This window comes from Diadema antillarum, unplaced genomic scaffold (assembly GCF_040938485.1).
Source record: "Diadema antillarum isolate AM-2024a unplaced genomic scaffold, OU_Dant_1.0 seq00000059_RagTag, whole genome shotgun sequence".
NCBI classification, from domain to species: domain Eukaryota; kingdom Metazoa; phylum Echinodermata; class Echinoidea; order Diadematoida; family Diadematidae; genus Diadema; species Diadema antillarum.
In genome coordinates this window covers 999,325-1,011,838 of record NW_027271164.1, presented here as the reverse complement: position 1 = coordinate 1,011,838, position 12,514 = coordinate 999,325, and the positions used below count along the sequence as shown (strand labels likewise).

Sequence of the window (12,514 nt, the reverse complement as noted above, 5' to 3'; positions counted from 1 at the left end):
AAGGGAGCAGACAGATTATTCACCCAAAGAATTTGAAATACACTGTACTACCTGTAGCACGGGAGGTTGATAAGTTCCCTGAACTTATAGGCTGAAGACATATTTACCTCTCTAAATGAGACTTTTGTATACTGAACTCTGAATTCATCTTTATATACAGACAGATTTTTAGATACAGAAATGAGCAAACTGCACATACCTGTCAATAAACGTCAGCATCTGTAATATGTACATTCAATGAGTATAAAGTTAATGAACAGATTGAGAAGATCTAGATTCTGTCACTAAGCCTTTTCTTTTCCAAGCAAATTTGCAGAAAATGTTCAGTGGTGGCTTTGTCTAAAGATCTCCAGGTTCACCACAAGAACAGTTGAGTTTCTGCATCAGTGCAGTATTTTATTATACAAAATGGCTTCCTTAAATCACATCTGTGAATGACATGTGACAAATTTCTGGTCATCCTAGTTTTAGCATTGCAAAGAATACAAAATCTAGATATCATTGTCTTTTCATTCATGGTATTGCTATTAATTTGTATAATATATACAAAATCTTTTCCCATGTAGTGTTCCGTCTATGGGTAAACATCATAAAATATCCCACTATCAGATGATTATGTTTATCCAATCACTGATTGGTAGCTGACTTCTCAGATAATAAATATTAAGTTTATAGATAAAAATACTGTTCATAGCATTGAACATTCTCTCCCTGTTATACTGGTATAACAAGAACCTGGCAATACTGGAAAGAACCTAACATCAACATATTGATCTCAGGAATATTACACTAATATGCAGTATTCAGTAATTCAGTAAACAACTGTTCTCACGAGAGAGTTTTTTTTTCCTTTCACCATACCGTTCATCTTGTGCAAATGCTAAAAAAAAAAGAACAATCTGAGATACCTAAGCAAAGGGGAGCCAGCATAAATTCAGTGGGTTGACACTACTAGAGTGTATTTGACAGGTGGTGGTTTTTACAGATCAGCGGCGGCAACTGCAAACGAGACGGAGAAAGGGTGTCTAACCCACAGTTAGTGCTGCCAAATGCAATTTACCCATAAGTATCAGTCATCTCACTCTAGCACTAGCTGCTTCAGAGAGACAGGGAGAGAGAGAGAGAGTGAGAGAAAGATGAAACTCTAATGGTCCCCAAGAACTGAGATGTTTTTCACTTCTCTTCCAAGAATAAGATTTATAAGAGTGGCTTTCCACACATCTAACAATACCCATCTCTTCTTGATTAGCAAGTGCTTCTGACGTATCCATAAATCATGAAGTTCCATAAATCATGAAGTATGCAGGACATATACAAGGAAAATTTTCTTGACACTGTAGGCATTATCTTCTTCCTTTCCTATGATGGAAATAAAAACATAACCACTGTACTTGAAGTAATTTGTGATATCCCACAGTAGAAATGATACAAATTATGTACCGTACATTAACTGTGGTGTCACAAACTGCACTGAAACAAAAGGTTTCACTTTTTTTTTTCTCTCTTCCCAAGTTCTCAAACCTTTGACCGCAGTAAACAACAGCAAAATCTCTAGCCTTCTCTTCCTACATTTCCTGTTATTTAGCCCTAACATCACATCACACATATTGCACAGCATTTACCACCTGATCAACATCAGAGTGTGCTTGCCGGAAGCTGGTCACATCGGCAAGGCATGTGTCTATGAGTATGATGCAGTAATTGCTATTAACCTCGCCTGCCTCTCAGGATCTAAAACACAAACACTTCCTGCTCTATAAAAGTCTGAACCCGCAGTCCTTTCTTGAAAAGTATGTCTTTCATCATCAGTACCAATGATAATGATGATGATGATGATAGTTATGATGATGGTAATAATAATTATGATGATGGTACTGATGATGATGATGATGATGATAATAATAAATAATGAAAATAATGATGATGGCAACAACAATGACAATGATGATGATAATGAAAATAATGAAGATGACAATATTAATGATGATGATGATGATAATGATGATGGGAATGATGATGCTTAAATCTTAAAGTTAACATCTCCAGTTGTAAAAACTGAGCCTTGCCATTTTTGACTCCAGCATGGCAAAGGTACCTGTTTTTCACCTGGGTCAAGAGGGGCATTGAAGGTAAACTATTTCACCTATGGATCCATACAGTGGCTGGGATTCATAATTCCTCTCCAGTGGTTTATTTCGTACATCACAGTGATACCATAACGCATCACAACATTGGTGATGCAACAACTAATGCATCACAACATGTTGTTGGTTTGAATCCAGCCCAAGTATGTATGCCTTTGATTTTTCGTCATGGCTACTATTATAACACAGATTAATCTGTGCTTATTTATGTCGATGTAGGGCAATCTGTCAATCAATTGTAGCATGTCCCTTGTTTTATCCAGATTGTCTGTTCGGTCAGACAGTCTATTACTATCAAGGACTGCCATACTACAGATTACAGACTTGGTCACTGGGAATAAGGATTGTGATAATTGTCTAATCCAAGCTTAGCACATCAGGGAAGAGTATAACTTTTGGAATGACTTGGAAATGTGGGAGTGTGGTATCTGGGATTGGTTTGGAACAGAACATCTGTTAAGTTTTCAGGATCCTCTCGCTCTTGCATAAATGAATCTTGCAGTTCCAGGACTAATATCTTGTAACAGAACTTTCATAAATTTGAATAATATGCAGCACCCAATGCATGCATGCTTTAAAGATATGGAACCAGCACTGGCTGTTGGGTGGAAGCTCGGCGTCTAGTGGATATGATGCCTGTCCAGTGATCAGGAGGTTCTAGGTTGGAATTCTGCTTGAGTATATACAACTTTGTATGCCCATGATTTCTTTTGTCATGGCTTAGAACTACTAAAACACTGATCAATTCAGTGCTTATTTACATTGACGTAGGGCACTTTGTCAATCAGTTGCAATAAAAACAACTTCATGGAAGAACTTCATCATTTACAAATGGAAGTACTCTCTGATTCTGTCATGGGTAGATTTGCTCACGGGTGATTGAAGGACTAATCAAACTTGCATGATTATCTCAAGATCAGGTGGATTTAATAATTACATGTGAACTTGGGAAGGTAGAATTGTCCATGAGGCAAGGACCTTGAGGAATCCATTTGCAAGATTGTGAGTTTCCCATTCAAACCTATAGCCACAAATAACCTCAAGCAGGACTTATTGTTTATGATTCCAATCCATCTAGTTGTGATTGGTTGCCAGTAGAGATTGATGGGCAACCAATCATGTGATGCCATACACTTTGAGGATGCTGTTGTTATTGTTGTTATCTGAATTCATTTGGCATTTATCATTCCCCTCAGAATATTTATGCCACACACAGTGTTTTGGCTTCATATCATAGATATCAGGACAAACTCCACCCAAAAAAGCTTCTTTACATACAGGGTACAAAGGACTGCAGGACATCAATGGTTTCATACTTGCTGCATCATGGGCAAGTGCTAAAATCAACCAGAAGTTTACACATTGATACTACCCTTGCTTTACAAACCAAACTCATCTGCGTGAAACAGTAAGTGACCAGCACAGTCGCAGCAATGGAGCAAGGGTAAAGTCCTTTTCTATCCTCCTTGAGCATCAAGAAAGGAACCTTGCCGTGATGACACCAATGAAATGACATCCAGATTTTTTACATTGACTCATTCCAAGTCATAGAAGGAGACAAGGGTCCTTTAGATGAGGTGTGCTTTTCACCACCTAGCCAGGGTGACACAGGGTTGTGCGTGAAATGAATCGCACTTCAAAAGCTCTCAGACTAAAGCCACCCACGTGAATCAGAATCTGCCACTCGGCTTGTACATCGGCAATCAATCAGTAAATATTTAATTTCTGTGACATAAATCTTCTGGTAGAAACCTCCCCCCACCCAAGGAAAAAGAAAAGAAAAGAAATATAAAATCAGTGATGTAATCTGTGAGGCATTCATAGCACGTACAGCCACAGACAGCCCTCTAACTCTAGTTACAAGACTGTTAGTGGAGAAAGGACCATAAAAAAGTGAAGAGCAGAAATGTAGATCTTGATTGCAGCTTTGTGGTGGTTCTAGGTATTTGTGAAATCAGCTGCATGACATTTGAAAGCTGGTTTTAATATTCCAAGCAAATGCACGAAAGGTCCATGTTTTATCTTTGCGTGGCTGTAACTTCAAGAATACTTCTGGGCTAATCTTCTAACTTTGAAAACATTATCAAAGCTGGTCTTCCAATTATTGTGGCCGATTGATAGTTGGTTAGTAAAGCACACAATTAATAAAGAACATGTTAAGCATTTATTTTTCCCGCCCTGCTTTTAGGCGCCTCCTACAACTTTGGGGGTATCTTCACTCCTGTGCAATTAATCCCAGTTTCCCCGTAACCAAGAGTCATCTCATATTCCACCGTTTAACGTCAATAACATATATTACCCTGACATCTTGAATATCCCTGGGAACAAAAATGTGGCTACTGATACTTCATAGAAATTCACTTCCTGCATTTCACGCCATTAATTCCAGATTACACGCAAATCCCAGGAGCGTAATACACCGCAGCGATTCATCATTCTGAATTCTTGAGTGCAGTGCTGTATGCTCAATGAGAGTTTGAAAAAAGGGTGTCATCCTTCCCATTCTCATACATATAAAAGACCAGCTTACAGCATCTCTGCTTCATGCTCCGTTTCACATTGCCTGTACTACGAAACGAAACGGAAGCAGCGAGTTTTATTTGATTTCTGCTTGCAGCCACAACTGCGTATACCTGCGCCGCGACCTGCCTGACAGCTTGTCGACGCCTGACTGACTCTGTCCTATTATTTGCCAATCAATGCGTCTGGCGGATGAGAGCTCGCGGGCCGTAGGATCTGATCAACTAACACCTGCCATGGTCATCTCATCCTCGTCCGGCGCTGACGACCTGCGCAAAGGGCTCGGATGGCCCCTTACTTTCACCGACCAACCCATAATCAAGTGTGCGAGAGGGTTATATTTAGACGTAATGATACCATTAGCACGTGCAGTAACTTAATATGAGGCAGAGATTTTTATTCCCCGAAGCTCATGTGAAGGATATAAGAAGGGAGTGAGAGTGAATAAGAGAGAGAGGCAGATCACCGGAAGAAGAAATGTGCAAAGTACACTTCTGCCATCGTGCAATTAGCGAGAACAATGTCCATATCCTGACGAGTATCCAGTAACATGACAAAGGACATGCAAAATGACTGAATCTCCTAAAGAAGCTAGGAGGAGCCCAGAGTAAGCAAATTGTTTGCTTTACTGATTCACCCTAAAATAAAAGTGATGGAAAGGTACATCAATGATTTACATGGGGGACTGAACAGAGTGTCAAAACAAGTAATTAAATTTTTCCACAAAAATAGATGTTTCCTCATAATGCAAAACGTGGAGCTGCAGTAGATGATTTGATTAATGAGAGGCAAATCACGAGTACAGGTTGAGTTAAAGATTAACATTTAGAAATTGTAATAACTTTTCAAAATTCTGAGATCACGGTGTAAGAAATTTCAGCAGAATATGAGTGCTATCTACTGGTGGAAAGAGTATGTAGTGATATGTTTTTGTGTGCATGTATGTATGTATGTATGTATGTGTTTATTCATCTATCTTTAAATCGATCTATCTATCTATACTCTATCTACCAATCTATCTTTATCTATCTATCTATCTATCTATCTTTATCTATCTATCTATCTATCTATCTTGATCTATCTATCTATCTACATCAATTCAGCCATATCTATCTATCTACTATATCTACACTGTACATAAATCCATCTAAACCATATATCTATCCATCTATCTATCTATCTATCTATCTATCTATCTATCTATCTATCTATCTACCTAACTACCTACCTAACTACCTACTTATCTTATACCGAACCTGTATATTGCAACCTACAGAGACTACTCAAGAGAAGCACTATGGGTAGCCATAGACAGTGTGTCAGTACCACACCTCTAAAAAGACAATGTCTGCAAAACTATTGATGTGAAAAAACAAACAAACAAATCTTAACCCATTGAGGATGAGTCCCAAATATACTCGGGCAAGTGTTTATGGGAAATGTGTGTTGTAGCAAAATCAGTCCGTCCTCGACGGGTTAAACAGAATTTCAGAAGTGAATGAGTTCGAAGAAATGTGTATATCACATAACCTACATGGCCATGAGTCATACTGACACCTGGCTCCCATGCAAAGGGGACTTTACGGCAGTACGTATTTCATGGGGTTGGGTGGGAGAGTGTTTAGTAGCCATATAACTAGGCCAATATCCAATAACGAGGTTGAAATCAAATAATAGCATCATACCCTCCCCCCTGCTCCATTGAGAGGATGGAGGTAAATCTGATGATTCATCATTTCAAGCAGTCAGAAGATCCCTTATTATGTGTATGGAAAAAACTTACACGGCATATTCAAGATGACACAAACAGGAACTTGATGTAGTGGAGAAAATAGGATAATTCTTTCAGAAGCTTGCAAAATAAACCCAGCCAGCATGAAATAAGAGCCTGCATTATTTATCGTTTTCATTCATCATTTATAACTATCAAATTCAATGATAATGATATTGTACACGCTGTTTTTACAAAGTTTTTAGGTGTATATATTGATAATAAATTAACATGGTGTGAACACGTTGGTGCCGTCTGCAACCGCGTAGCGAAATGTGTTGGTGTGCTTTATCGTCTTAGACATTTTCCGAAAGGCATATGATATATTATGCTTTGATATTTTCTCATATCAATTATTGTAATGTAGCGTGGTCAAATTGTTCCGATTGTTTTATGAAAAGGTTATTTGTATTACAGAAAAAAGCAGTCCGATCAATTTCAAATGCCCCTTTTAATGCCCATACATTGCCAATTTTCCATGAATTACACTTATTGAATGTATACGAAATTAATATGTTGAACACGGCCATGTTTATGTACTTATGTTCCACAGGTTTGCTGCCTGTAGTTATGTTAAGAAAGTTTAAGTTAAATAATATTATTCATGATTACCATACGCGAAACTCCAGTCACTTTCACCTTCCTTTGGTCCGAACAAATGCTTATAGAAACACTATCTTTTTTAAAGGTCCAATCCTTTGGAATAGTTTACCGCTTCTTCTTAAAAATATCCCATTCCTTAATGGTTTTAAACGTGCTTATAAAGATCATCTTTTGAGCTTGTATTCTTCCTGTCACTGATTTGTTTGTAAGCTACTTTTGTATCGTTATCTACTTTTTTATGATTGTCCCGTTGTGCTTGTGTGTTGTGTCCTTCTTGATGTAATATTTTATATTTCAGGGATTAACGTGTCATAAGACTTTAAAGTTCTTTGTGTTGATCCCCATTCAAATGAAACAAAATTTTCAAAGTTTGTAGTTGTATATGTCCTTGTATTTTTATGTATTCTATAATGAATGAAATAAACTGAACTGAACTGAACTGAAAATTGTTATTTAGTGTTTTTAGGGAGATATAGGGTACCCTTTTAAAATCATCTTGATTCTCATGTGACAGGATTTGTTCTTGTTTACCTTACAGTTGATATGTTCAGTTTGAATGGATGCTACATTAATATCTCCTCATATCTCTTTTTATCAAACCAGTTTTGCTGTATCCTTGAGGTGTTAGGACTGATTTCCAATATATGACAGAATTGAATCTTGGAATAATAAATCCTGAGATGACTGCCCTGTTATAGCTGTCTGCAATAAGTAATGACAAAGTGCATTTCAATGTCAATCTGCTCATGATAGCCTGTGAGAGATGAATGGTGATTTTCAACACGACTTGGCACTGAATGTCACTCAGCAAAGTATATTGTATGTGACCTCTAACATTCAGGCTGTCGAATGAGTGAACAAATCAAATGATATGATCATACAAACCATGTTCTATTCCTTGTTTTCTTTCACATACTTTTAGTAATGCAGCTACTCCTTGCATGCTCTATTCTTTATTTGTCCGTAAATTCTCCTCCACCCTCCTTTGATTCTATTTCTAAATACTTATCTCTCATGTTGAAGTTCTTAATCAGCTTATTGAATATGATTCATCTTTCATCAATCTATGGTCATGTGTGGTATTACATTTACAGCAAGGTTACATTAAAATGTCATCCTTAGACCTGCCACCCAATCTCACAATGATATCTCGTTATTAAAACTGGATATTGTATTCTTTTTTTTTTTTACTGATACCCATCATTATGAACAATCTTCCTCTTTAATCTCCATCATCTAATGTTGAGAATGAACTATCTGTGGAATTGCTGCCAACCTATAATACAGAATTTTGAAGGAAGAATTTTGTCACACTCAGTATTTATTTGTAAAATGAATAGTTCTGACAGATCCTGTCAAGAATGTACAAGATGTATAGCAGAGCAGCTCTACATGTACTTTGTACACTGTTTATGATGTATAACAGATAACTTTACTCATGCGTGACAGAAACTAATAACGATGATGATAATACTGATGAAGATGGCAATGACAACGATGATGATGATAATTATAAACAGCAACAAAAATAAAGATAATTGCATCAACGACTATAATAGATGATTATATAAAACACATAATGAAAATCATAATCATGAACACTAACTACACCTTCTAAGATATGTGTCATTGAAGAGCAATCACGGTATGAAAACAAATCATCTGCTTTGTTACAATAAACATGATTACATACAGCAAGCATAAAGAAAGGCAAACAATGCTGTTCATCATGTAGTTGCATGATGTCCAATATTCATATATATGCCTGACAAGGCACTCTCAAGAATCTTCAACAGCTGCTTCACTGACATAGAGGGCAGCATTCAACCACCATAGAATGATAGCTGAGAGCATGACGTACTCGATGAAGAGAGTTGTGTGGGCAGAAAATGGGATTTTAAATGGCATCGCAAGCTTAGCAAGGATTTTTAAATGTTCTGTTCTGTTCTGTCGATCTGACAAACACCAGCACATCCAACAAAAAGTATTGCCCAAGAAAAAAAAAAATAGTGAAAAAGTATTTAATTTCAGTGCAAGAACTGTATACTATCCAGAATAGTTTTGGTGATTGTGAAAACTATCATGCACTGCGTGTATATCACAGGGCTTTGAGCTAATGGACAACTTCAAGTAAGTAATGATTGTAATGTATACATTACAACAACGACAACAAAAATCACAATCTCCCAAATGTGGAAAATCAATGACAAAAACAATGTATTTCTCATGAGAAAGGCATGCACTATGTAATATTGTGTTGAGAATGGAAGTCTCTTTTTAACGTAAGAGACATCCATTCTCAATACAATACTGTACAAGCTGACATTTTTGCGTACACATATTTTCGCAAATTGCTACTTGGAGGACATTTTCGCGTGTTGTTAATTTCGCAGTTGCGAGGGTCTAACTGAACTTACTTGAACTCTCACGAAGAAACTAGAGTCGTCTAAACTAAGAGTACCATACATGTGTAAGTACTAGTACTTTCTCAATTTGAAAGTAAAACAAAATTATATCAAACTAGAAATGTCGCTATGGCGACTGGTATGCCTCCGCCAAAATGCATGATTCTCCTAATAGGTCTATAGTACATGTGGACAGTGTGTGATTACATTTTCACAAAATTGGCAAAATATTAAAATGACGTGTTTGTCACAAATGTATTGAATGTTTACCTTCCTTGACCTATGTTTAATTGGATGAATAGGAGAGCATGTATTTGGGGATTTAAGAACTTTAAATTGACCTTGACCCTTTCATAAAGTTTATGCACTGAGTAATTTTCAAGGTATGGAGAAAAAGTGCAATTTCTGTATTGAACAGTAAATTGTTATCATTTTCATCTGGCCTTTGATTTTTAAGAGAATCACTGTCAGTCAGAACATACATATGTACTAAGTTTCAAGATAGTCTTGAGCCACTTCCGAGAGATGGAGAAAGAAGTGAGTTCAGCACTTTCAATTGATCTTTGACCTTTTGACCTTTGACCTTCTTGGCAAAAAAAAAATCCCAGAGAATCTGTATTGGGTTATACATGCATACATCAAGTTAAAAAAAAAATAATCCTGCTGGCATTGCATAAATATAAGGAAAATAGTAAAATTTTGAAGTATTGCCCTTGACCTTTGACCCCTGACCTTTGACCCCATGAACCCTAAATTCCCTAGATAACCACTGCCAGTTAGTACATGCATATATACTATGTTCCATGAAGATACCTTGAACAATTTCCAAAATACAGAGAAAAAAGTGAAATTTTAAAATTTTACTTGACCTTTGACCTTTGACCTTTTGACCTCATGACCCCAAACTTTTACCAGAGAATCTTAATTGGGTAATACATGAATACACTAAGTTTCAAGAAAATATCTTCAGGCATTGCATAGATATGGGGGAAATAGTGAAATCTTAAGCATTTGACCGTGACCTTTTGACCTTTGACCTTGAGCATGTGCACCCAAAAGTTGATAGGCACAACTCCACCCCCTAATACACATACATGCCAAGTTTCATTAGGATACCTCGAAAGGTTTTGGTAGTTACCCTGTCCACAAAATTCATTACGGACGGACGGACGGACGGAAGGATGGACGGACGGACGGACGGATGGACAACCCGAAAACATAATGCCTCCGGCACCAAAAAGAAATACTTTAAAAGGACTTTCGAAATTCATGCCGGACATCGACAGGCGAACACTGAGAATGCAGCTGCAAGAGTAGACTGAACGCACTTTAAACAGCTATAGCTAGCTGTACTGTGTGACGTGCGTGCACAGTCAACAAGTTGAAGGCTAGCTAACATTAGGCGCAGCGCAGGACGGGATACACTACTTGTAGTGTACTGTACGGCACTATATTCTAACGCGATCCTGCTGCACATGGCATGGCTTGATTTTCATTTCCTTGCATTGTTTTCACACGTTTTTTTATTTCGCGCGTTATTTTTCGCGGTTCAAAGGCGATTCGCGAAATTCGCGAAAATAAAACCACCGCAAAAATTTCAGCTTGTACAGTATTATACAAAATAGTGAATTCCTTGGGTGCCCGCACAAAGGTCGCTATCACGCAACATGGATAACAAGTAAGTAAACATATATACCAAATTTGCCGATAGCGGCCTTTGTGCAGGCATCAGATGAATTGTCACGAGTGCGAAAAATCAACAACAACAACAATGTCTTTCTCATGAGAAAGGCATGCACTATGTAATACTGTATTGAGAATGGAAGTTTCTTTCTAACGTAAGAGACATCCATTCTCAATACAACATTATACAAAATAGTGAATTCGTCAGGTTCCCGCACAAAGGCCGCTATTGCCCAACACGGATAATAATTTAGTATATACCACATTTGCCGATAGCGGCCTTTGTGCGGGTACCCAACGAATTGTCACGAGTGCGATGGTCCAAGGCTCTATTCAACGAGGCAAAGCCGAGTTGAATAGAGCGCCTTATCTTTTACCGAGTTTCACACTACACAGTGGACATCAACAGTTGTGGTCCACACAGATTCTTTAACAGAGTTGCACAAAAATGGTAACCAATTTTTCATGAAAGGTAAAAGAGTAGCACAGTTGCAGTTGGTCGTATGCGAAACTGACTTGTTCACAGCAATATGAGAGACAGAGTGTGCACTTGTAACTGATGAGTACAGTGTGCATTGAAAAGGTTTGTTGATTTTGACATCACGCCTGCGCCATGGAACAAAAATGAGGAGTCGATCACAATTTTACATGGGAGTCAAAAGAAATTTGGGAGCGAAAGGAAATTGGTGACGTCAGCCATGTGATCTCCATTTTTGCTCAAATGAAATTGCACAGCTATTCAAACAGCAACAGCACACAAGATAAGTATTCAACCAATGGGATAGCTACACTCTTTTCTGTGTTCTATAAAATCACTTTTCATAAACTATTTCACTCACAAGTTTGGCAACAAAAGTAAGTGAACTATTATGAATATGAGATCAAAATTGTTGTCTACAAACACATGGGATATTTTTTGAGATTGCCACAAGACTGAACTGTAGATAACGTGAGAAGATAATAAGAAAATAAGTAAGGAAAAAAGTGGAAGAGAAAACTAAAACAAAAATAAAAAGACACAAAAAAGTAGCAAAAAAAGGAGAAGACAGACAAGAATACAGACAAGAGATAATAAAGGAAAAGAAGTAGACAGAAATGAGAATATAGAATGATTGAAAAAAGAAAAAAAATAACCCTATCCTGGATTACAACACTATGTAATGGTGATTTAAACCATTGGTATTCTACATGTACCTGAGGGCAGCCACTACATATGCCATGATTTATGCATAAAGCCCTAAGGGGAGGGGGTGGGAATAGGGGAGATAGGCATGTTCTATTGAGAACGTGAAATACATTGCAGGGGATGTATGTTAGCCAATGTCTATTGAAAATATAAAATATTTATATTCTACATTGAAGGGATGGTATGATAACCAAATACTAAT

The 12,514-nt window shown here is 37.4% G+C and overlaps 1 protein-coding gene across 1 annotated transcript in view; it reads right to left on the bottom strand.

Annotated features, from left to right (window-relative positions):
- LOC139725786 (protein zwilch homolog) overlaps positions 1-12,514 on the bottom strand; it is a 79,535-nt gene that overhangs the window by 46,143 nt on the left and 20,878 nt on the right. The window lies entirely within an intron of this gene.